Here is a 26,856-nt window from a genome sequence, read left to right on the forward strand (position 1 = left end):
CTAGATGGCTAGGTATTCATCAGAGATTGACATGATTGAATAGCATATTGAAAAGAAAAAAAATAGTGGTTATCCATAAAGATAAAATTTAGTAACTTTGGGATAGCCATTATTTTTTTCAGACAGTAGCCTCTTTTCTGTGAATAGTAGTGAAAAACCATGATACCATATAGAAGAACAAAAGAAGTAGTAGTATTTTATCAGTATAACAAAAGTTGCAAAAAATATAGTTTAAAATATTTTAGTATATAATCTGGAAGTAAGATGCTCAAAATTTATTTTCTCCCATGATCCAGTAACCCTATCTTTCTTTGTGCCAGGTAAGTAAATTTATGATCATTTAATGTAACTTAATTACATTAGGTAATAGTGTATTACCCAATATTGAATTTAAAAGTTCATTCTCATGAAAAAAACCCGCAATTTTTAATTACACGCATTTTAACAAGGTATTATGCCCTCAATTAGAAGAAAAGCAGGTAAAATAAGATACATTTTTGCACATAAAGGCAAAACAAAAATTTTTGCCATATTCAAATATATCTCTCATAACAAATTATTCTTTTTGGCTTATGAATATCGATATGTGCTTTTCACATTAGAAGGTAAAACATTTCAACAATTAAAAATACATTTGGCAAGGACCTTACTTAATTCAGCCCTATGATCAGTTATGGAAAATTACATGGAGCCTAATACAACGTTTATTATTACAGTGTGTCGAATAGAGTTCTCTAATATGAAATTTGGAATTATAAAACTAATTTCATCTATCTAGACATGTCCCATAATAGCCTCATACAAGGACTTATTTACTTACAAAATTTTCACTAGCTCTTGTTGTATCAATCACCATATTCAGGCCAGTAATCTGAAAGTGTCCTACGCCTAGGATTCTAGTACCATGAATCCTTACTCTTTTTTGGAGAATATTTTACTCGAGTTATGGCCTGACTTCATATACGTGAGTAGTTAGAAAGAGATGATAGCTAATTAGATAGAATAGGTTTAACACCAAGATCTGTGGGCCTGAGCCTACAGGCAAATTTATATTAAATTAATGTAAATATCTACTTCATTCAATATATGTAAGTTTACAAATTTACACAATGGCTGAAGTTACACAAATTAAAAATATTTTCCTATTGATTCTGATGAAAACATGGCATTCAATAAACTGAGAGGGAAATAATGATTTTATGCAGTAGTTTCAAGACAATCTTAGGATAATAACAAGTAGATGTCTTATGACGTTTTGGAACTGTCTCTCTATGTTCAGCAAGTTTACTAATAACACTTGTGTTAGCATTTTATCCAGACCTTCTTGGACTCATTTATTCACCCATTCATTCATTCAACAAATATTCAGTAAGGACATTAACTTCCATATGCTACTGTGTTAAGTTGTAAATATATAAATATGAACACAATGCTTTGTTTCCAAGGAGCGCAGAATGTTGTAAGATTATGGACATATGAAATGATTAAAAAGTTAATTCTTTATATAATATATGAACAAAATGTTATGGGGAAACATTTCAGTGAGTCAACCGCTTATTCCTGGGAGAGGCCAGAGAGCTTCAGAAGATAAGGCGACACTTTAATAGGTCACTAGAAGGTGGCAAACAAGGAAGAAAAACAAGTTCTGGGCAGTTTAGGTATGCAGAATGACTTAAGAGAATACAGGGTAGGGGCTAACAAAGGTCTGTTTCAGAACATATATGTCAAGCTAGGAGGTTTAGCGTTGACATTCTAGATTAATAGGATGCTGACAGAACTTTATTACCAGTTGAGTGACATGGCCAGCTCTGGTTTATGAGCAGTAAGTTTAGCCGAAATGAATAAGGGGGCTAAAATGTTGAAATGCTAGTCATGTGAACAGAAATGTGGCTATTGGAATAGTACAAATGAAATATAAATGAAGGGCTAAACCGAGTGGCAAGGGAAAGGGAGAAAAGAGGCTCAATATAAGGGGCGTAAATTAAGTAGTATCAGTAGGAACTCATGATATTAGATTATATAGATTTCTGTCATACCAAGGTTATTATTTCTGGATATACATGTAGAAATACCAGAACATTACTCCAGCAAAAGAAGGATGTGTGTTTATATTATGACAGGTTCTGTGATCTAATGTATATTGCACGGTAGTTTGAAAATTAAATATATATAGATGTACACACATACACACACATACATATACATACATGAGACTGCTTATATTCTTTATCAATGGTTACTCCCTACTTTTCTTTCCCATTCTGTCCATCAAAACTCTTCATAGCTTAATTAGGATGATGGAGGGCTTGTATCAGCTAACCAAAATATACCAACTTTAGGAAATACATCCCCCCAAAAAAGAAACTCTGAGAATTTACATTCAGTCTTTATTCCCCATATTAGTTAGCATTACTGCTCATGTGCAAAAGCTGCTTTAAATTCTCCATTATTACAACCATTTTATGTTTCACTTAGATAAATATATGGAGGTAATAAAAAACACATAGAATCAGATTCCACATGACAAATTAAAAGCTGTTAAATTTTATTTTTTCAACCAAACTGGTCTTTAGGTTGTAGAAATGCAAAAAAGCACATTTAAGCATGTATGCTATTTACTTTTACGGCTAACATTAGAAAATGAATCAAATAATTCAAACTCAAATTTGCCAGAGAAAACATGTAGCTTTGGACTTTAAGAATAATAAGGTAACTGGACATTTAACACACTGTGAAACATCCACACCGAACTCAAATTTATTGTATTCTTAGACAGGTTTTGTGACTCCAGGTATGATGACCAATGTCCTACAAAAAGTGACCCATATTATCATAATTTTAATTCATTAATATATTAAATCCTATTTCAATGAATTTAATTGTAAGTCTACAGGTTTTGGTTTAATATTTAACGTGCGTGGCTACCAGATGTTCAGGTAAAAACTTTTAAAAATGAGCTCACATTTGTCAAGATTTTCTTCCCAATGGCCACTTTGTCTTTTTTACGTATTCTCAGGGAAATGTAAACTACCAGATATTTTGTTCAAGCAAACAATCATACTTGTCATTATAAAATGTAGGTAATATTTTGTTCTCCAAGTTCGGAACTTACAAACAGGTCATTTAATTTCAATATACTTTCCCTGGATTTTTTTTCTTCCTGGTATACATGTTTTTTGATTTGGCTTTTGTCTGCTACGTATTGTAAATGCAGCAAACATAAAACAAACAAACAGAACATGAATTGCTAGTGCATTTCCCACAAAGAATAACAAAGAGCCTAATTAGATATTAAGATCATTTCTAATGAATTTGAAACATAAAGAGAAGGGTCAAACTGGTTCGTTTATCTTATGTAGAAAGCTCAGAAGTCATAAACACAGAGAGTTGTTAATTCAGTGAAATTACTCTTAAAATTAAGGGTCAGCTTTTTTTTCTCACAGATGTCTTTTTTATTCTATTATAAATATATATAAAATTATTAAGATATTACTACTTAATATGCAAACATGTGAAAAGCCTTCTATTAGACACTTGACTCCCCTTTTCAAGCATCCTTAACTAAGCAATTCTATCTATATTTTATGGATAACATGCTCATGAGATAAGAAAATAAAACTCTTTTGATCATTGCTTTTCAATATGAAAGTAAAAACAATGTCTTAAGTAGCTTAGTTAGAAAGGATTTAAAACCAGTATGTTTTTCTATCCATTAGGGATGTTTCAAAAATCTCATTTTTTTTCACTAGCTTTCTTTCACTTTTGTCCTGTTATGAAAGTATTTCAACAGTTATTTCAGTTCTGGCTTGAAAATCATTTTCTCACGAAGAACAATGTTTCTAACAATTCACTAACTTTAATGGTAAGATTCAGTCTCACAACTCTACAGAACATGCTAGGAACACAGCAGGAATTTTGAACTTGGCTAACAGTATCAGTGATAAAAGATGCAGGCAGCACTCTTGGCTCACAGCAATAGGGTAAGTGTTTCAAGAGGTGCATTTATGTCATACAATCAATTCAGTTTTATTTATCTTTCAGTATCAAAAGCCATGACACTAAACACTGGTTATAGGGTTACTCGCTTCTTACCAAACTTAGTGAGGTAAAAATACACAAGCCAAGTGGTAATGCCCTGGTGGGACCTGATTCCTGGGCAGACCAGCAGCATCTAAGAGCTGCAGCCCCAGGCAGGAGAAGCTCCTACGGGGGGAGGGGCGGCAAACAGAGCGGGCAGGGCAGCGGGGCCTTGACAGTGCAGCAACCATAGGTTAACATAAGGGGGCAAGGCTGGGGACACTTGTAGCTTAGGCTGTCACCTCTTGACATCTGCAAACTGTCTTCTGTACAGACTACATACAGTAGCAGGCATTTGTTAAGAATGAAGTCTATACCCAACCAAATGAGATTTGCAATTTAATTTTTTTCTTTTGACTGGCAACTGTAAATACACGAATAAATGGTTATGAAAAAGGCTGCTTAAAGTTTGAGATTTGGGAATGAATGGGAACTCTTACTCCAGTTTATAAAAATCACAGTATTAAACACTGAAGTGCACCAAGAGTTATACGTTTGCTTACAGAAATTTGAAACTATAGTTTTATGGCAATTACTACCCACAGGAACGTACTAGTGGCAGAAGGGACCCTATATTCTGTATTGTCAAATACTATACATTTTACTGATACCCTGAAACCCATGTTGTTGTTTTGTAACTAGTAATTTATAATCCTTTCACAGCAAGTGAATAATGTTGATAATATTATTTCATAAGGAAGAAACACAGCTGTAATGACCATAGTGGGGATATTTTATATTCACGCCAAAGAGAGCAAACATTTTTCATATCTCCAAACAATAGGTACAGATATAATTCTTTTTAATGACATATAAAAGTGCTTGTATCTAATGCTCATTCATAAGATATGCATGGTAAGTCCCCAGGAGACAACGAAACAAGCTACAGAAACTTCAGACAGAATCACACAATGTTCTGTCTTAGTGTGTAAAAAAAGATGGATATTCTAAAAGTACAATTTTTAACCTGAACTGCTCTGACATGAGTAAAGAAATTTCCCCTACAAAAGGATGCATCCAAAGATCAAAAAGTTTCAGTATGATTTTTCAATTATTTTTTTAAATTCTCTTTATAAAAGAAAAAGAATATGTGGTTAGATATGAGTGTTTTTGTATATAAGAACTTTCTACTGTAAATGCGAATCAACCATTTCTTTCTTAAATGTTTTCTCTACTTTTTATTAGAAATAATTAGGAGAGTGAGAATGGAAACGTATAAAAGCAGTAGTGATGCCACATTGCCAAGTCCATGCTAAAGAAGTATCTACATGGTAAGGTCCCAAGAGCAGTGATAAATTAATAGTTATATGAAATGTAAAACTAAACCTATAAAATGTATAAATGATGTCCAGGCATGCTTACAATTGCGTATCTTCCCATAATAATTAGATCTTTAATATTAAGTATTTCACTATCATGAAAGCTTCCCTACGAAAACTGTTTGAAAGATGAAACAAAATTGTGATAGCAATAATTGCTGCTGTTATTGAGCAAGACACTGTCACAGGTGAACCCAATGAGGCTGCAAACTCATTCTCCTAACATCACATGGGAAGGAGCATAACCTAACTCAAGAAATTCTAGCTTTTTTCCCATACTGTCTCTCATTAAATGTAATAATGAATGCAGCATCACCTGAAACTTCTCCCTAAGCCAAAAGGGAAATGTTATAGGTCATATAGGTCATCATTAGATGACTCCTTTGTTCATATTTCTATTTTAAAAGAACTTCTATTCCCCTCTCCTGAAATAAGCCAACTAAAGATAACAATGTAATCTAGAGCTGACCGATGGGACCTGATGGGAGTATAGCTGTGGGTTTCTATGAAAGATTTTCCTCTCTGGTAAAGAGACACATGCAAAATGAAAGATCTGCCCCTCCTTTCCTGTTTTTCCATGTTGTCATGTAAGATTATAATTGGAGATGGAGCGGCCATCTTGCCACTATGAAGGAAAAGGCATGGGAAACCTAGATGCTAACCCAGATCCCTGCCTTATCAGCCAATTGTGAAACAGTCTGTCTTTGGATTTCTATTCATGGGAGATTTATAAATAAACTTTTATTTATTTTGTGTATTCTGTTACCAGCAGCTAACACACTGCTCATTATAGTTTTTAAGAAAATTTTCACATATATTATTATGAATGAGATATTTAGAAAATCTAAATGAGGTGATTTATTTGTCATACAAGTTTTCTAGATGTGAAACTCAGTGGTAACAAAGAAAGGAGTTAAGGTGGAGAATTTCTATTCAGCATAATTACTTGTGCTTATATTTTGACTCGACATGCCAATATAACTACACTTACTTTTGTCATGACTTGCCATCCCCCTGAATTTTCTAAGAATTATTTCCATGTATATATATTTGAAACAATCTTGTAAGAAACTTCGTAAAACATCCCTTTTTGAAGTATCTCTAATTTGCATCTGTCGCTTACATTATAGTCAATGAAGTCTGTAATGACTACTAAGCAGCTAGTAAATTCATACTTCTTACCATCACCCATATCCAGAAACTTCCCATATATCAAATTACCTTCCTATATATCCAATAACTTAGGAACAGACTCACCTAGTGAAACGTGAATTGATGAAATACACCATGATGTCTGAGATCATCTGCAGAAATATTTAAGGTAGAGATAGTATTTCCCACTAAGATAAACAGGAATATGTTGAGCCAAGCCAAAATGGATGGTGAAAATGTAATTAAGCTCTGTATGCCTCTTTATAAAAGAAAGTTATAATTTATTTAAATGGATTATTTTATTCATAACTAGAAAGTGACTACTACGTGAACATGCCTTCATTGTATTTAAAAACAAAAAAAGAGGAAGGCACTACAAATGTGAGAATTAGCAGGTCTCCATGCATAACTCTGGACATCAAAGGAAACTAGACTGCTCTTCTCTCTGGTGGGACAGAAATTATTCAATATTCTGTACACCTCATCGAGACAGGTACTACAACACACATTGGGATTACATTTGTACATAGAATAAAAGAAGTCTCTGCTTGTGCAACACTTCATACCTAGTCAGGGAACTACACTAAATTATTTCATATTAACTGTAAGTGTTAAAGGTTTATGGGATGCTGTAGGCATGTGCACAGTAAAAGGGAATTGCAAGACTTACTTAAGGAAGGAAATTGGTCAGGTTTTCCCTCTAACACAGCTCCTCAAACCCTCCCTTTTCCCTTGCTCTAATTCCATGATTATCAAGCAGTCTGGGAGTTAAAATGGTTTTCGTGGATTGTGATACCATGGATATGGTGTCTTGAATGAAAGAATTGTATTCCAATCCCTAGAAAGGAATTACCACTTCCTTCCCTCTATTTTAAGTGGTATATAAATTTTATTACTTGGTAAACTTGAGCAAATGAGTAAGAGCCTGATCACTTCTGAGGACCATGATACAATTATGTTTTTGCATTTACCAAAATGATGATGAGACTATAATTGCACACTTACAATATTGCCCGCTGGAAGTACTCCTAGGAAGACCAAATGGCCGTTAGTGGCAGCAGGGACAACCAGCTGGATAATATGAATTGAGTGTGTTGAGCTAGTTAGGGAAAGAATTGCCTGCCACACCTCTGTTTCTGACATTCACCATTTGACTTCCCTTCCTCCTCTTCTCTTTTTCTGTCTCTCTGTCTCTGTCACCCTTTTTGTCTGCCGTATTTTCTTTTACCGAATATTCTAAACCAATTATTTAAGCACCAGTTATAAGAACACAGTGTTAATATAGTTCAACACATACTTAAAAAATACCTACTTAGTTTCAGGGAAGTTAATTAAATGAGGTAGTTTCACTAAACTTAAAGTAAACACAGCTCCTGTTTTTTTCTGTCCTGCCTTGTGGGCAACTCTTTCTAACCAGAATACAAATTGATTGATAACTTTGTACAGTTAAGAACTACACGAAGGACTTCACATTAAACTGAGTAACTCTGTTTAATGACATTTGCTTTGCATATTAAAATATGAATGACATCTGAAATCAGTAGATGAAGCAGTTTCTAATACAACATGAGGAGTTCAACACGAGAAAAAGATATTATGCAAATATTTTCGTAAAACACATTTACTTTCCATCACTGAAAGGCCAATTAAATCCTCTATGACTACCCTCAGTATTACAGAATAATTTTAAATTAGGAATTCTGTTCATTAGGACATATTATACCTTGCTGCATTTTAATGTTTCTCTTGACCAATTTTTAGATGCTCTCTGTTTTGTAAAACTTGCAAAAATAATGAAAAAAAAATTACACCTCTCTAGCTCCTTCACACATTATTTCCCTTACCTTTATTCTGTGAAGACTGCCACAGTGTCACCACTGTAAAAAAATACTTCTAATAAAACTTGTTTCTATTCTCTGAAAATTAGTTAAGTGTTTTTTACCTTTGGTTTTTCTTCACACACTAGAAGCCCTTTCCAATTCTGCAACAAGAAGCACAACTCTGCATTTTGAAAATGTGGTTCACCTTAAAACTCTGCTCACACTACAACTGAAGAATGGGATAACTCTCTTTTTTCCAATGTTACAGAGGAGTGGTTTTACAAACACATTAATTGTTGTATATAAAAATGATATGGACAGGAATCAGATACTAGAATTATATTGAAAATATTGGTATTTTTAATCAAATTGAAGAATTATACAGTCTAACATGTGAGTCAGTAAATCCATTCTTATTTAGATTACATTTTTTGTCACTGATTCATATCTTAAGGGACCCAGATGACTCCCTGAAATATCATGATCTGTTTTTGTTGATAGTAAATATGCTCTAATTTATATAAAATATTCAGGCTGACTCGTATATAAACTAATTGACAGAAGGAGACATTACAGTTTGGGGATTAATCATTGTGCTGGTATATTCAAGTACATGTCAGATAATTCTAAGACAGGTGTGAAAGAAACATTTTTCCTCTTTTTCTCTCTCGTATCATCTACTGTTTTATTTTAAAAACATGCCTAGTCTATATACTGTTTCCTTGTATTTGAAATCATACCCATATAAAAGTATAATAAATGAAGATGAAATCCAGTTGGAAATATTTTATAAGATAAAACTATTTTCAACTTACATTACCATAAACAAATAAAAAATCACCATTTTTTTGCTATATTAAAGTACTTAGGCACATGTTCCACTATTTCCAGAATTTAAATAAAAAGTCGCCTGCATACTTCAGTCGAGGCCGAGCCAAATGATATACTTTGTCCACACAAGTAGTACTACAGTGTGAACCCAGATATAGTGTTGAAATCATTACATACTGAATATTATTGGATATTTATAGTCACTCATTTAGGTTAATGACTAATTTAGAGATGTTTCCTAGTCTGAACAGATTATACAGATTAGAGAGAATATCTCATTGTCATTTTGTATCAATCAATATGAAAAGAAAATTTCTTGGAGGCACTCTTTAGTGAATGGTCAAATATTCATAAAATTATCATAAGATTATTCATAATTATATAAAATGCTTTAGTGTCACTGAATCTTGCCAGAGTTAATTATTATAGATTCACGAAATCACATATGTGAGTAAGAACTCTATTTCCCATTCAACTATTTCTCTAAAAACTTAGAACCCAATCGTTTGAGATGGATGAAAACAAAAAGCCACTTCTTTAGGAACATGAAAGAAAAGACCAAATAAATGTCCATTAGTTGTCTTTAGTCATTCATTCAACAAAGCTGTATTAAAAATCTCTTATGTGCCAAGTACTGTTGTAGTTGCTAAAAAGTCATCAATGATTAAATAAAGTTTCTACTCTCATATTGCTTATAGCCATTATGTATCTAAATGTGAGATTAGTTTGCCTATGACCCCTTAGAATTAATAAACCACTCTCTCCATCTCTTTTCATTCTTAGAACAGAATATGTATAAAATAAGATCACAAACAATATATAACAAAATATACACATTTTAATCAGCCAATTCCTGGACTTCAAAATTTGATTACAATTGAATAACTAATGGTATTATTTAATGTCCACAAATTCTTTCTGGTCCTGCATGTAAGCCCCTATGCAGTGGGACTATGTCACTTTTCCCTTCCAGAGGTCAATCTCTTTCTCCACCACCTTGAATCTGCGGGTCACTAGCCTGAGGGAATTACTTTGACCAACTGAATGTGGCAGAAGGAACACCGTGCAAGTTGTAAATGCCACTTTCCCCCTCTTGGAGCTCTGTGCCATGGACTCCATATTGAGAAGAAGCCCAGGATGGAAAATGATGTGAAGATGAAACTCTAATATACGAGCTGAACCCTGCTTATCCATTGGTTTCCTGAAGCTGAAGAACTGCCTATCCAACCCACAGAAGTATGAGAAATAACAAATTACTCTTGTTTTAACCCATTGAGTTTAGTGTGCTGCTAACTAGAAATGGGAAAAAGACACAAAAACATGTTACATATATCATAATGTGCTAAGCACAACATGTACAAAAGCCAGTAAAGCTTTCCATAGCTCTGCCTCCACCTTGCAGTGTAGTGAGGAAGATAGGAATTCTCAAATACACAACTACTGTGAAATTGCTATGGTAATATGAGAAAGAAAGAAAAGCAAAGATACTTCATGAGAGGTTACAATTAGTGGGAGGGCAGCACATTTCTGGCACAAAGGCCCGGTGGTAGAAAGCAGGTACCTAAAACTTCTTGAAAAAAGGTCAAAGATCCTAGAAGAGATACAAAGTTAGCTCATTATGAGATTGTACGAGCATAGTAGGGGCACATATTTAGCTGTACAGTTTATGTGTCTTACGAAGAATACTGTTAGTAGCAGTGTGTATACAAAATTTATATTTCTGCGATCTGTGTATTTCCTTTTGATGCAATTACTGGCTGTATGAACATTTATGAAATGACAACAAAGCACTTAACAAAAAAAATCACCAAAGCAATATTCAAATTTTATTCAGAATCCTTGTATATTCAAGCCTTCAGAGTTGAAACTTGGTAACCTAAATAAATGTAATAATGGAAATGGATGTGAAAGAAAAGAGTTCTAGTGACTGTGGCTGTATTTGTCTTTCAACTGAATACTTAGACGTTTACTTTGAAGTAAAGGAATATGATAGGGCAAATAAATATAGTAATAACCAGGCAAATCAACTAGTTTCTTTACATTTTATGGCTTTGTAACATGTGGTCATCAACTTTATTAATTCAGTATAATATAGAGAATGTGCAAAATTCTGAAAGAGTGAAAAGATTTCCAAACTCTTATTGTTTTCACAAAATAAAAGCGTCACTGTGAAAAAGTAACGATTATTTCCATTCAGATAAAACTAGTGAAATATTTCTGTTGGAAACAAAGTTTTGCTTTTCTCTCAGCTCAAAAAATATAAGCTGCAATTAACTAACAATCCTGGAGTTCGCTTCCTTTGCCTACTTCACTCGCAATATTATTATTGCCCAAAGACTGGCAAGTGACCAGGATGAAGAAGCATTTTGAGGGATTACTGATTTAAGCAACCCCTGAAAGAAAGGCAAACAAATAGAGAAAAGAAAGAAAAAAAAATTCTAAATTCTTTTTGTTACATTCAATCGTCAAAATAGAGTAATTTTCTCTCATCATCCATAAATCTATCATCTCACTAATACTTCAGTAAAATCATTTCATTGTAGCACATCATATATATTAATAAGCTACTAGACTTTTTCTAATAATCTACTTTCCTTTCCACTTTAGATTTAACAATCATATAATAATCACTGTTCTGCTTGCAAATGAATCATATGCAATAGTAAGGAAATAGCTAAGAGAGAGATGCAGCCCAGGAGAGATTTAATCATAGGAAATGGCTGACTTTTTATTTCCAATAACCATCTGCACTCATGGTAAATCAGGTGCTAATGAAGCTCAGGACCAGACTGCACGGGAGCATAAATCTCAAGAACCAAAAGTCGTGGAGAAACAGACTTCAGAAAAACAGAATTTTCTAAGGAAATGTACCAAGATTATCATACAGAAGGTCACCATCTGCAAATGTGTCACATAAATGAATATATTTGGTAGTCCTAATACCACTTTATGACACTGACTGTAAACATTAAATATATATCCTTCTTTCAAAACTTACCACTTTAAAATATTATGAACATTTTGCTGTCCTCTTAGATAGTCAACATCTTGAGGGTAGGGGCTCTACCTGTCAGTTTCATTTTAATGTCTTTCATAGTGCCTTAGACTTATAAGCACTCAATATTTGAAGAATAAATGATGGGAATAAAACTAATCGTGGGCTCCCACTTTTAGAGCAGAAAAGCATCACAGAAGTGTTTTTCTCCAGTGGATGAAGAAGCCAAATCTATATTTGTTGGAAGTTATGTCAGACATGAGATCGGACTCAAGACTTCTGAGCATCAGTCAATATGACTATGTTTTCTAAGACTTAAGTCTCTGCTATTGCAACATGGATTATATCTATCCCCATGATTATTAATGATTGCATTTTAACCATCTGCAAACAATACAAAAGCAAGGACCTGAAATCACAGGTAAAGATGAGGTATGAGATTTCTATTAACACTTGAATCAGCCTGAATTCCTCAGTCGGCCCTAACTTATGCAGAAATCCTAGTGAAGGGCTAAAAAGTTTTTTTCCTCCATTTTTGTAAAAATAAACCTGTAAAATACTAAAAAATATCTAGACACTAGAGCCAATTAGTCTGTAATTAGCTTCATGAACTATATGAAGCAAATGGAGCAGCCATTCTTAATTGACAGTGGGTCATGATACTTTGAGACTTTGGTAAGAGTCATGAACCTCATTTCCTAAAGTATACACATGAAACATATGTAAAAGGACCATGCCTAAAATTTCAGAAGTTTTACAGTCTCCTTGAAATCTACTGATAGTGCCTAGAACTATATAAATCCAGGTTAAAAGTCTTAACTATGGTGGTATTTGCAAAGTCAAGGATTAACAAAAATCCTCAAGGTGGCATGTATCATAAATGACAGATCCTGAATGTAAATTATTTTTATTTCTTTTCAAAGTTATTTGGTACCAGCATGTATCGTGTGAGATCACAAATGCAATTTTCAACTGTGTTTTCATATATCTCTATGAAATCCATGTGAAATAAAATAACTGTTTCCACTTAGAATTGAGAAGACAGGAACATTTTACCATACAATAGATATGATACGATGAAAACAAAATACATAGAGCTAAGCCATATACTAACTTTGCTATTCTAATAAGAATTCATAAAGTTGGAATTGATTACATTTTATGAGTGGATTTTAACCCTCAGTCCATACTTTTGCCTCTAGCAAATTTACATTGCTGTATCCCAAATACGTTAGCGTTATGACTTATGGAAATCTAATTTGCTGTTGGGAAGAAGAACGTTTGTATATATTTTCATGTTTACTGTTTTTCCTTCTCATTTCTCTTCATACATGGCAAAGCACTGACTAACCTCTGTTTCATAATACAAAGTATTTTACCTGAAACCAAATACTAGTCTATTTTCAGTTCCATAAAAATTTAAACTGAAAGGGGATTATATGTTGCAATTAAGCATATTTTCAAATAACAAATTAGAACTAAAGACAGATTTAAAAACTAAATATTAAAGTTAAACTTGAAGTTTTCCTCAAAGGTTTCCTCTAGAAAGGAATATACATTCATAATTATATTCCATATTGTGTTAAGAAATAATAGAAATACTTTAAAAAGAAAATGCGAAGGAACAATCAGCAATGTAGCCTGTAATGCAAGTGCAAGGCAACTATGCCCACAAGCAGCAGGTGAGTCAGAGCAACACATGTGTAAGCAGTGCCATCCAGAGTGTCTTCATCCTTGAGACTTGGATGTGACTTGTTTTGTGGGTCACAAACAAGGTCTCATTTGTGGGTGTCTTGACCACAATGAGAGGTGTGTATAACAGGAGAGGTTACAGATAATGACGGTTTCTTAGCATTTCCTAGAGCAATTAGCAGGTATCAAATCATGTTTATATGCATTTACCTATCACTTTACATATTAGGTACTCATGTGCTTTCTTGGAAAACACAGAAATGGTGCCTATTTTTGACCCTGGATATTATTCAGCCATAAAAGAGAATGGCATCTTGCCATTTGCTAAGCGAAGTCAGAGAAAGACATATGTGGCATTTAAGAAACAAATGGGCGAAGAAAAAAAAGAGAGGAACCAAGAAACAGACTCAACTACAAAAAACAAACTGATGGTCACCAGAGGGGAAGTGGGGGAGGGGAGGAGGATGGGTGAAATAGGTGATGGGGATTAAGGAGTGCATTTGTTGTGATGGAGGAGCACCGGGTGATGTATGGAATTGCTGACTCACTATATTGTACACCTGAAACTAATATTACACTGTATGTTAACTATACTGGAGTTTAAAAATATGTGGAAAAAAAAGGATGACTCTAAGAGAATTCATTCAAGTATATCCTTTCAATCTGTCCGTTTAGTTTTGTCCATATACATTTTTACCACATTAGTCCAAATCATTATCATCACTTGCCTTTGATTGTGGGATCACCACAATTTGACAAATATTTTTACTTTCTTCCTTTAGGAAACCATATGGGATTTACACCTCGTGGCCCCCTTATGGTGGTAGGGGGCCATGTGGCTACTTCTGACCAATAAGATGTTAAGAAATATGGTGTGAGTCATTTTAGGACTGGAACAGTTAATAGCCAAAGTGAGCTCCTCTGGACTTCTGTTCTTGTGCACTCAATGGCAAGGGTCAAGTATGTGGCTGTGGTATCAACTTGGATTTCTTTTTTATGTTCATTTATTTATTTTGAGAGAGAGAGAGAGAGAGAGAGAGAGAGAACAGGGAAAGGGCAGAGGCAGAGGGAGATAGAGACCCCAAGCAGGCTCAGTGCTGTCAGCGCAAAGCAAGAACCTGGGCTTGAACTCACAAATCGTGAGATCATGACCTGAGCCGAAATTAAGAGTCAGATGCTTAACTGGTTAAGCCATACAGGTGCCCCTCAACTTAGATTCTTAACTGAACAGAGTAAACAAGGCTCCCTTACCCTTGCAAAGAACTTGAGAGAATGATATTTTGTGGTTTTCAGTCACCCTTACTTTGGGGATATTATATTGGCAGAACACTCCTATCCTGTTCAAACATGCTCTAACATACCTTTTCAAACACTGCTGCTCCACTCCCAAACTATTCTCCAAAGAGGATCCAGGTTTTGTCCACTGTTTCAATATGTGAAACAGTTACTGTTCTGTTGATTTAAACTGAATGAAATGATGTTATCAGGTACTAAATCATTTTTGAAATTTGTCTTTATTTTTACTCTAGTTTTTTGATCAAAATAAAGTTTCACTTCATTAATTAAAATGCTAGTGTCATCAAAACTCCTAACCTAAAGTTGAAATGTCTTTCCTATCCTGGCTAATGGCTGATGAAAGAAGAAAGTCGATAGTAAGGGAGAGGGGGAAGTTCTTCACTCATTTTTCACCTAGGACTTCTCTCCCCGATCCATTTTACAAACCACGTTCTCTGACCTTGCCAATTTGGAGCACCAGGTATGATAAGAGGGAAGGAGAGTGAGACAGTTCTTGATTTGTATCACAATGGAAAACTTCACTCGTGCTTTTTACTTCTGTCTTATTTTTAACATTGACTGTGCTCTTGAGCCGTTGCTTTCATTTTCCTTTTAGAGATTCCTCCCTGTACTGTACTCCCTTTACCTCTACTACTGAAGATATTTGTGCCACAATCCTTGACATGGTCAGGTGCTCTGCCACTCCTCATTTTGACCTCCTCCACATCCTCTGGGCAGCTGCCAATCTAACTTCCATTTCCTTCTGCTGAGGCGACTTTGTTTGTTCTGAAGGATGTAACACAATCCCAAAGCAGCTCATGGCCTTCCCCCCCCTCCCTGCAGAGCTCACAGATCCAGCCTTCAGGCTCCAAGTTTGCCTGATGAACTCAGAGACCACACCCTGCTGTCTTCTGCTGTACTGTCAATAGCTACTTTAGTCAGCGTCCCACCCTTTATCTCATTCAGACCTAACTCACGCATAATATGCTGCAGGGCAACTGGACACGTATACAGATCTCTAAGTGAATTTTGGAAACGTCCTCTCCTAATTTTGGTTTAGGTGGGGTTCACAGGGACTGACTTCACTGGGAGGGCTGAAGAGAACCTGATGGCCTATCCCCTTCCAGAGAAATCCTCTTCAACAATCTTCCAACCTATACTCATTGGCTGTTTTATACTTTTGGTGTGGTGAAGTGTTTTAATGGCCTTAAAACTGGTTCTGTATTAGCACCTCTCTTTGGAATATGCCTCAACTGAAACTCCCATTATAACAATCTGTTCCAAATATAAGTCAAGTTTTAGCAACCCCACCTGTCCCCCAGGGTCTCACCCACATCCTTACTAAAGTCCCTCAGTGACTTTATTTGAATTGAGGATACAATGGAATTAAGCCTATAAAGTCCATATGATCTAGAACTTACCTGTTTTAACAACCCTGTGATAATAAGACCCAGTCTCGGAGGTCTTCTTTGATTCTTATATGAAAGAACGTTCTTGCCTTAGAACAACATTTCTCAATCTCAGGACTACTGATATTTAACTGTCAGATACTTCTCTGTTGTGAAGGGCTGTCCTGTGAATTGCAGGATGCTTAGCAGTATACCACTCCTCCACATACTATCTGCCATTTGTACTTCTGCCTTGTGACAATCAAGAACGCTTCCAGGGGTGCCTGGGTGACTCAGTCGGTTAAGCGTCCGACTCTTGGTTTCAGCTCAGGTCATGATGTCATGATTCGTGAATTTGAGCCCCACATGGGCTCACTGCTGTCAGCAGGGGGCATGGGATCCTCTCTGTCTACCCCTCTCTGTCTGCCCTTCTGCTCTCTCTCTCTGTCTCTCTGAGAAGAAATAAATAAACTTATAAAAAAAAAAAGTTTCTAGACACTGCCAAATATCCTGTTGAGAGGGCAAACCATCCACTTACTGCCTTAAAAACTTCATATGATACTCCCATTCCCTACAAATTTCTCTTTCTCATTCTTAGAAAATGTTTACTTATCTTTAGCTCTGGATGACCAAACTAAATCAGTTTTTTGTTGTTGTCGTTTTGTTTTTTTTTTTTACTACAAAGCATCCTGTACCTCACTTTTCCATTGTGACTAGACAGGTTTTTAACAATCTCCTCCCCTTCTTCTCCAAAGAGATACTTTTTGAAGGCTGGTAGCTGTGTTGGGACATTGCACACACTAAGGCCAGAACAACAAAATGAAGCCATTGATAATACAAATGAAGGGTGAGGAAAAAGCCACATCTCTTTTGGGAAAACTTTCCAGGCAGAAAAACAGTTTTAATTTTCTCTTCTATATGCAGTTTGCTGAATCCAAAGCCTTCACTGATGTTTCCACTGAGAGTGGAATAGATGAAACTAAATGAGTAATAAGAGTTTTTATTTATTGAACATACGCCATGTGCCCTACATCAAATGACAGGTTCCCTCCTCACAGTGCATTTGCCACTGGAGTTACCCTTGTTTTACAAGAGACAAAAGTGAGACACAGAGAGAATAAATTATTAGTTCAAAGCCAGGTATTGGCTTCACTACTGACTGTACTTTGCTAAGGCCAGGCACAAACCTGTCTTCAGTCTTCATACTTACTGTTGTCTCTGTCTGGAATTTTCTTCCCCAAAATAACCATATGCCTTTCAGGTCTGTATTCAAATGTCTCCTTCTCACAGAGAACTTCTTGACTACTCTATTTAAAATTCAACCCTTGCCCCATCCTGGCATTCCCTGCCATGTTTTCTTCCATAGAACTTCCTACCTTTCAAAATAATGATGTTTTAATTGTCGGTTATGTTTCCCCCAAAAGATTAAAAATTCCTTCAAGACAATGATCTTGTTTCACGGCTATATCCTCGATGCCTATAGAACATACTTCAAATTTGGTAAGTTCTCCAAAATATTTTTTGGATAAATTGAATACATTTCCAGCCTCAACATGGGGGTCTTAGTATTTGAGTCAACCCAAGACAGCACAGAGACCTGGCTTGAAATGTTGGCTCAAATTTGCTTCAAGCACAATTTCATTTTAGTTTTCTACAAATAAGGATACCAGCAGTGGAAATGTTACACAGATATTCCAGGACACAGGAGCGTACAAGTGGCCCTCTCATGCCTCTCTAGTTTATTCTCAGAAAGCAAAGCCCAGAGGCAGAAAGCAGGTGAACACCCAGCCTATTCCTGCAGGGAGCTGCCAGCATCAGGTGAGCCCAAGCCGGCACAGAACACCCAAGACAGCTGTGGCTGAATTCAGAGGTAGCTTGAAAGGATTCTTCATGAGGCTCAAAGTCACCTGCTGTGACAATCCACCATAGTAACCTTTTGTGTTTCTCAAAACTCTCTTTAATTTCCTAACTAACCTAATTCATCATGCAATATTTTAAATATATTTTCTATCCTCCTTGTCACAGAGACCATGAAAACAGATGCTTACTCTTATCACAAAAATAACCTTATACCAGATGAAGATTTTACCAGCAACCCCCCCACACCAAAAATTAACGAAGTTACTAACTATGCAATTTTTCATCTTAAATTAAATCATAGGAATAATTTTCCTCTCTCCCTAAACCCATTAGAAGTCTGGTATTTTATAGCAGAGATGACATTGAAGGATTCACAAATTAATGAAACCATTGTTACAGTGCTCTAAACTTTAGGGAAGAGAATTATAAAAGCCTTATAAAATCATGACTGTGCCCCTCCCCTGCCCCTTCAGTAGCACGTGCATTGCTTATTTAAATACGAAATCCGCGGAAAGCCATTGTATGAATACTTTCGCACTAATTTTCTAAGGTGATTAAGGAATACCCAGATATTTCCATACAGGCAGATTTGCGAAGTTGATCAAACATTCAGACTGTAGTCTTATTCCTTGAAGCAGAAGTAGTCTTTCTATAAATGGCCAAACGTGGAAATTTTGAAGACAGTGTTGAGAGTTCGGGGCCCCTCCCTCACCACCAAAGCCATGGGGAAAATTTCTGGGAGACCCCATAGCCCAAGGCTCCATGTGGCCTTTGAAACTTCAGGCAATATTTAGAAAGTGGAAGTACAGGACTGTCTCTGTGTTTTGTGGTCCAGGTTGTGATGTTACAGAACCCAGGTTATAGGATATGGGGTTCAGAACCATGAGAACCTCTAAATTTGAGGCACTTTTGTTTCACAATATTCTGAGTTCTGTCTCAAGGGATTTTATCCTTTGCCCCACTGTGCAGAATTGTTTCCTGATTAGGCCGTTTCAAAGCTAAAGGGACAAAAATAGGGCTGAGCAGCCAGCCAGCCAGCCAAATGTACCTTTTATAAATCTATCTCTTAGCTTGTAGAGAACTCTAACAATGGTTTCATTAATTTAGCAATCATTCAATGTCATATCTATTATAATGTACTAAGCTCTTAAGAGAAAGAAAAAAAAAGAAAATTGTTTTATTCTCATGATTTAATTTAAAATGAAAAATGAAAAATTGCATTGATGGTAGTCTTGTTAAACTTTCTTGATTTGCTTTATGATTTAAAGGATAGACTTTCTTTTCTTGAGGCCCATGCTTTTGTCTTCTATTTTAAAACTCCTCACTGAACATTCTTATCTTTCTAGGACAGGTATGAAAACACTTAAGTGATTTTAATAAAACTGGTAATATGTACTTAAAACTTGGTAACAAATGCAGTCCCAAAAGATATTCGTACTAAAACAGTGTATATATAAAATATAGATAGCCAGGACCCCAAATTATCTGTGTAACAATGAAGATCTGTGTTCTCCACCGACAATAATGCACCTTGTGTTAGCTGGGCCCTCTCCTGATTCCTCGGGCCCTCCCGGGACTCCCTACTAAATCAAGTCTCCAGATCCCAGGTGAGTTTTGCTCTCCTTGGCAGTATGTAAAAGTGTTCACAGCCAGGCCTTGGGATTTTCCCTCTGAAATGTCTTCATAGATAGTACAGTGCTATTCCTTCCCCAGAGTGCTTTTCTGATGATTGTCTAAAATGCCAGTCTTTCTAATTCACAAAAGGTTTTCCCGGAATGGGTAATTCTTGGATCTGCCAGGCTACTAACTGTCCCCTATGATTCTGCACTGACGGTGAAGTACATCAGAGTCACTCAGTCAGACACTCTTGGGATAGTTTAGACTTTACCCAGCTGGCCCGGCAAAAACTGTGTACATGGTGGGGCTGCAAGAGAAAGATTTGTACTGAAAGCAGGAAATAATGAACAACAAATGAATTTAATTCTGGCTGATGAGGCCTCACTAACTTTGAAGCTGACTTCTTTATGAACTCTGATTCTCTTTGGAGATTCAGTCATTTCTAGGGGAAGAGAAGATGGCATTCTAATCCATCTGCCTATATAAACAGAGTAAAAAATACATTATTGTTAATTTCTTAGTTTTGAGTGTTCACTTCTTAGTTTGGTAAATGTATCATGACTAAGTAATACGTTAAGGGGAAACTAGATAAAAGGTCTATGGAAATTCTCTATACCATATTTGTAACATTTTTGTAAATGTAAAAGTACCCCAAATCTGTTTAAAAAAATTGTGGTAGAGGAAATCACCAGTAATTCAAAAGGCCAAATATACCCTAGGGAATGATATAACTAGTCTTTATAAAGGATGGAAAATTACTTAATATATATTCTAGAAACACTGATTATTTTCATCAAAAAACTAACATCAAATACCTCAACCAATGTGCTTCTGTACAAAACACTATCAGATTTAGGGAATTGTATACGGTAAGGTATATACTGAAATCTTAAAAACTCAAAGGGACCATAAAGATCCCTTACTTTAAATAAACTATGTACATGAAAGCATTTACCTACTCATTTTCTTTAGACCTCCTTTTACTAGGTGATTATGCATATAGAATTAAGAAGGGAAAAATTTAAATCCATGTTTTTGCTCTTGTCCATTATAAATATTTACACATTTCTGTGAAGTACAAAAGAAGTTGTTATCAAAACCAATTTGGAAGGATAGGAGGAAATTTTCATTAAAAATACAGAAATAAAGTAAAGCATAATGAGACTAGGGAATGTCATCTGAAGAAAAAATTTAAAAAAATTCTTAGTTTTTACCAAAATCCTTTTTTTAAAAATACTGTAGACAATTATGTCACGTATACATTTTAAGACTTTTTTCCCCCATCACACAAGATTTCTTCATTTTCTAAATTTGTTATTTGTAAATCTAATTCATTTCCTTGGCTATGTTTTCTTATCTCATTATGCTGAATTCAGTGAGTGTTTGTTTTGGAACCCTCTTTAAAATACGAGCTCCCATTTCTTTCATCATCTGTAAGTACTTAACCATGTACAGAATCATTTTTTTGTTGAACCAACTTTCCAGTTCACACACCACTGTTACCAGAAATTGTACAATGAAATCCTTCATTAGGTGCCTCAAAGAAATTATATTTTTCCCCACTTTCTGATTCTAGTCTGTGCTTGAGAAACTTTCAGGGTGGCAGGAATCCCGTGCTTGAGAAACTTTCAGGATGGCAGGAATCCTGACTGATGTCAAATGTTGATGAGTTTAGTTGGCTTTAAGCAATTGTTTCAAATACAATAATTCCTCCTTTAATCTCTGCCCAAATAGACGCGCACATACTTCTAGAGCCTGGAAAGTCCTATTTTCTGATTACAGAATATTCTGGTGTGTATCTGAGGTCCAAGGTTGGCCAAGAGGCAGCTATGTGCAAGAGATGGGAGCAGACTGTGCTATAGATAAAAGTGAAGCTCCTCAAATGTATGATGGAGCAGTGGGTGGAAAAAGATGAGAAAAGATCATTGTTGAGAGCTGAGGCCAGGGCCTCATTCCCTTTGTGCTGTCACTTCCAAGTGAGAAACTCCAAAGAGTTGGAAACTGGCCTTCTCTGTTGTTACACCAATGTAATGGAAAGAGCCTATCTTATTTAACAATAAGCAAGCTGATTAGACCGATTTAAAACTTTTAAATATTTAGATACATAATGTGGGGACCACCCTTTGTACTTTGCTCCAGGTCCTGAAAACCTCAGGTGCAGGATAATAATGGAGGATAATAATTCTAGTGACTAAGATTTATGGAGTGGCTTCTATATGGAAAGTACTACATAAAAAGCTTTGCATCCACTATTTTATTTAATTCATTTAACCATCCTTTAATGTAGGAACAATTCATGTTGCACATTCTAGAGATGAGAAAATGGGAATTAGAGGGGTAGAGTGATCCCACTAAGCGATTCTCCTTTCAGTCACACAGAGTTTATAGGAAGGTTTCTCTCTTTGACATTCAGGAAGTGGGCATCCATACAATTTCTTCCTGTTTTTAGCCATATCCTAATCACAATTTTTTTCCTAAATTCTATTGGTCTTAGAGGAATGGTGATAACATTTGCCAGTTTCAGTTTCCATCTCTGCTTAAAGTGGAATAGCACTCAAAACTTGGCAACCCATGGCTTTGGTTACTGATTTTGCACACTCTTTGTAATAATACAATATTTTCATTTTGTCAGTGTGATTTTTTTTTCGATCTTGAGGTGTATGTTTCACACATGTTCAAATTCAGCCATCTTTCTTCTACATCTTATTTTTACAAGACGATTTATTCTTAGGACTCAAATAGTTTTCATCTCAGATTTCACCTCTGATAGGATGGTAGCAGCTGCCTGGATGGTTCTGCCAATAAGGAGCATGGGGCTCTATGTGGATGCAGCAGGAATGACCAACTTAGAAACAGACAGTGAGAGTATGCCTTCTATAAACTTCTTACCCACAATTAACAGAGTTCTTATGCAAAGATATATAAAAGGCAGCATTTTTGTCCACTGAAGTGTTACTCAATAAAGCACATACAAAATACAGAGGAAAACGCCTATTCATTCACATTCATATATGCTTTCCTTTTACATTTCTCATTATCCACTCCCAATCTCTTTAGTTCTTGCATATACATGCACACATGCACACACATGCACATACATCACAAAGTTTGTAAAACATAAACCATAGGTGACCTTATAGAAGGACAAGGCTTGATCCCGCTCACAGGAATGATTCCTATACACCCTTCTGATAGGCATGACTAGTTAGGAAACCTATGGAGGGAGAATCAAAGGCCAGAATAGCAACTCTTAGGAAATGAAGCATTTCAGAGCACCCAAAAGATAGCTTTCAAAAGAGTAGTGTTTACAAGATGAAGTGCCATGAAGCTTGTGAGTTTTTATTGCCATGGGCTTTTCCCTGTAGCTACAGATCAAAAGGAAATAACAGAAGATGCCTGGGAGCTAAAATGAGGACTTGGTTGAGACAACACTGAGTCTTGGAATGGGTGGCGGTAGTGAGTCTCAGTGAGGCCAAGCGTGCAGCAGTGACAGAGCCCAGTGGACAGTGACAGCAGAATAGAGAGTGAGCAAGAGCCAAGAGGGGATCTTTTAGGAAGCTGAAATACTGAAAAATACGACAAAAATTTGATGATCAGGCAAAAAAAAACAAATAATGTCATTTCCTCTCCTGATTGTCAACTTGGTAATATTTTCATAGTTCTGAGCAAAAACAAATTCCTTCTCCTTTTGTTCTGGAGTGGAATAAAGAGGAAGATCTGTGATAAAAACACAATCCAGCAGAAACATTTTTTTTTTTTTTCCTAGTGACAGTTCCTATTTATAATGGATCATCTCGAGGCGCCTGGGTGGCTTAGTCCATTAAGCATCTGACTCTTGATTTCAGCTCAGGTCATGATCTAATGGTTGGTGAGTTTGAGCCGTGCATCTGGCTCTGTGCTGACAGCGTGGAGCCTGCTTGGGATTCTCTCTCTCTCTCTCTCTCTCTCTCTCTCTCTCTCTCTATCTCTCTCTCTGTGCCCCTCCTCTGTCCATGTTCTCTCTCTCTCAAAATAAAAATAAACTTAAAAAAAAGATTTATAATGGCTCATCTCACTCTCATCTCATCTCCTCATGAGGAGAACATGAGGTCCCCGAGTACTATTCCATGCCTCTTCACCTCTTTTCGTTCAGAACTGATGCCTTGGTATTTTGTCTGAGGTACTGCACTTCCTGAGGCAATGCTTAGTACCTCAGGACTTCATGTGATCATCAAATGAGTATTAGAGTTACTTTGAAACATAACTGATCCATCAATTATGATATCTTATAGTACATAACATTAAATCTAAAATCACATTAACTTAAAGAAGATGGGAGTTTACTCATTTTCCATTTAGATGGCATCAGGTGGTACACAGTCCTGTATGTTGGCTTCTTGATGTAATCAGGGACCCAAATTCCTATCTTTTCCTCTGCCATCCTCAGTGCATGGTTTCTATGCTCACGGTTCAAAATGGCCCATTCCTTCGGTTCTCATATACAAATGTGCCAGGCAAGCAGAATGAAGGAGGAAGGAGGCTCCTTCTTGAATAAACATTTTTTTAAAGCATTCTTCCTGGATGTCCTATACAACACATTTTCAGGTGTCTCATAGGACACAGGCTCTCTTATTCACACAGCCAAATGACATTTCAGAGGAGGCTGGGAAGTCCAGTCTTTTAGCTGAATGTACTATCACCTGAGTTAAACCCAAGGGTATAATTCTAAGGATGAAGGGGAGCACAGCTATTGAGTGGTGTCATTTTACATAGCCTGTCTATAAAGGACATGTTAATTGGCATTCATACCGAGGTTTTACTAAAGCATGTAGTTTGTATATAAGAATCAAGATCGACTCCAATTTGTGGCTGTCTTCGGTCATCATCAATCATGGACTGAAAGGCTTTTAAAGATGAGGTATGCACATTTCTGTAACAACCCACTTAGTCATTTCCAAGTTAATTTCAGACACAAGATACCAAAATGTTAAATTTGTGAAGATAGGCCAAGCTGATTCATTAATTTATGTAAACAAACTCTTAGATAAAAAGCAATGTCAATTTTGAAAATTAGCATGGTTTAATGATTAGCTAAATGTATATCGAATACATAAAATCATATTTTCTTAGAAAACACCTTTCCTTATTCTAGACCTAAAATTAACAAATTGTACTTAAGGCAAGGATTGGCAAATACAGGCTGCTGACCAAGTTTGGCTTGCCATGTTTCTGTGTAAATAAAGTTTTATTAAACACAGCCACTCTTAAATGTTTATATATTGTCAGTGGCTGCTTTCACCATATAATGGCAGATTTGAGTAGCTGTGTCAGACAGTCTTGCCACAAAGCCTAAAATATTTACTATCTAGATTCATATCGAAAAAGTTTGCTGATATAACAATATAAGGTATAACAATATAAATACAAGACATATTACATTTTCATCGTATTTGAAAGGGTCCACAGAACTTTCTTGGAAAAATATTATAGCTATATTTTTATTTTTTTTTAATATTTATTTATTTATTTATTTATTTATTTTTTCAACGTTTTTATTTATTTTTGGGACAGAGAGAGACAGAGCATGAACGGGGGAGGGGCAGAGAGAGAGGGAGACACAGAATCGGAAACAGGCTCCAGGCTCTGAGCCATCAGCCCAGAGCCTGACGCGGGGCTCGAACTCACGGACCGCGAGATCGTGACCTGGCTGAAGTCAGACGCTTAACCAACTGCGCCACCCAGGCGCCCCGCTATATTTTTAAATTACATAGCAAATTAATCAGTTTTTATCTTGTCTCTGACTTATTCCTACAGAATGACAAATTCCTTCCTCTTATAAACTAAACATTTATTTTAATGGTTCTCAAATAGGGCAGATTTTTCTTGCCAGGGGACATGTGGCAATATCCAGAGACATATTTACTTGTCATAACCAGGGCAAGAAGAAGGGGAAGCAGCTGCCACTGGCATCCGGTAGGGAGATGCCAGGAGTGAGGCTAACCATCCTACAAAGCACAACCATCCGCCATAAAGAACTATCTGGCTCAAACTGTCAAAAGTGCCAATGTTGAGAAACATTATGGCAAGTGAGAACTCGCCCAGGACTGAACAGGTGGTTGCCAAAAACCAACCACCTTCCTTGAAAGAAACGTGTCTTCTGGTATTCTATCTCAGGGGTAATATCTTTGCCATATTGCCTCATCTTTTTTTCTCTAAATAAAAACACCATTTTTATCTGCACTAAACAACTCAAAGTTTTCCACCGGTCATGTAAAATGTACTGACACAGTCTTTCACACGCGGCTGTCATGCTAAAGGCTAGCTACTAAGCTCACTTTTTTAAAAAAAAATTTTTAATGTTTATTTCTGAGACAGAGAGAGACAGACCATGAGTGGGGGAGGGGCAGAGAGAGAGGGAGACACAGAATCCCAAGCAGGCTCTAGGCTCTGAGCTGTCAGCACAGAGCCTGACGCGGGGCTTGAACTCACAGTCGGTGAAATCATGACCTGCGCTGAAGTCAGTCGCTCAACTGACTGAGCCAGCCGGGCGCCCCTAAGCTCACTTCTGAAAGAGAAAAGGGCTCCCTGGACAAATGAACTGGGGAGAGGATGCCTATAACATCACCATCCTGGAGATTCACTGTGAACAAGGATATTAAAGGTCTGGTGGTAAAGAAATCTGTGAACTGTGGGCTTGATGATCCTGGGGAGGCAGCCAGTTACAAACTTCTAGGGTAAATACATTAGATCAATAGAGCAAAGGTCCTGCCAAAACTTTCCAATCAGCATTCCCTAAATGACTCATTCAAACATGGTGATTAAATGGAAAGATACAAGGATTCCTAAATAAA

At 36.1% G+C, this 26,856-nt stretch overlaps 1 protein-coding gene across 10 annotated transcripts in view; it reads right to left on the bottom strand.

Moving 5' to 3' along the window:
• The window catches only part of DGKB (diacylglycerol kinase beta), a 714,685-nt gene that overhangs the window by 191,382 nt on the left and 496,447 nt on the right, over positions 1–26,856 (bottom strand). The window lies entirely within an intron of this gene.

This window comes from Leopardus geoffroyi, chromosome A2, assembly GCF_018350155.1.
Source record: "Leopardus geoffroyi isolate Oge1 chromosome A2, O.geoffroyi_Oge1_pat1.0, whole genome shotgun sequence".
NCBI classification, from domain to species: domain Eukaryota; kingdom Metazoa; phylum Chordata; class Mammalia; order Carnivora; family Felidae; genus Leopardus; species Leopardus geoffroyi.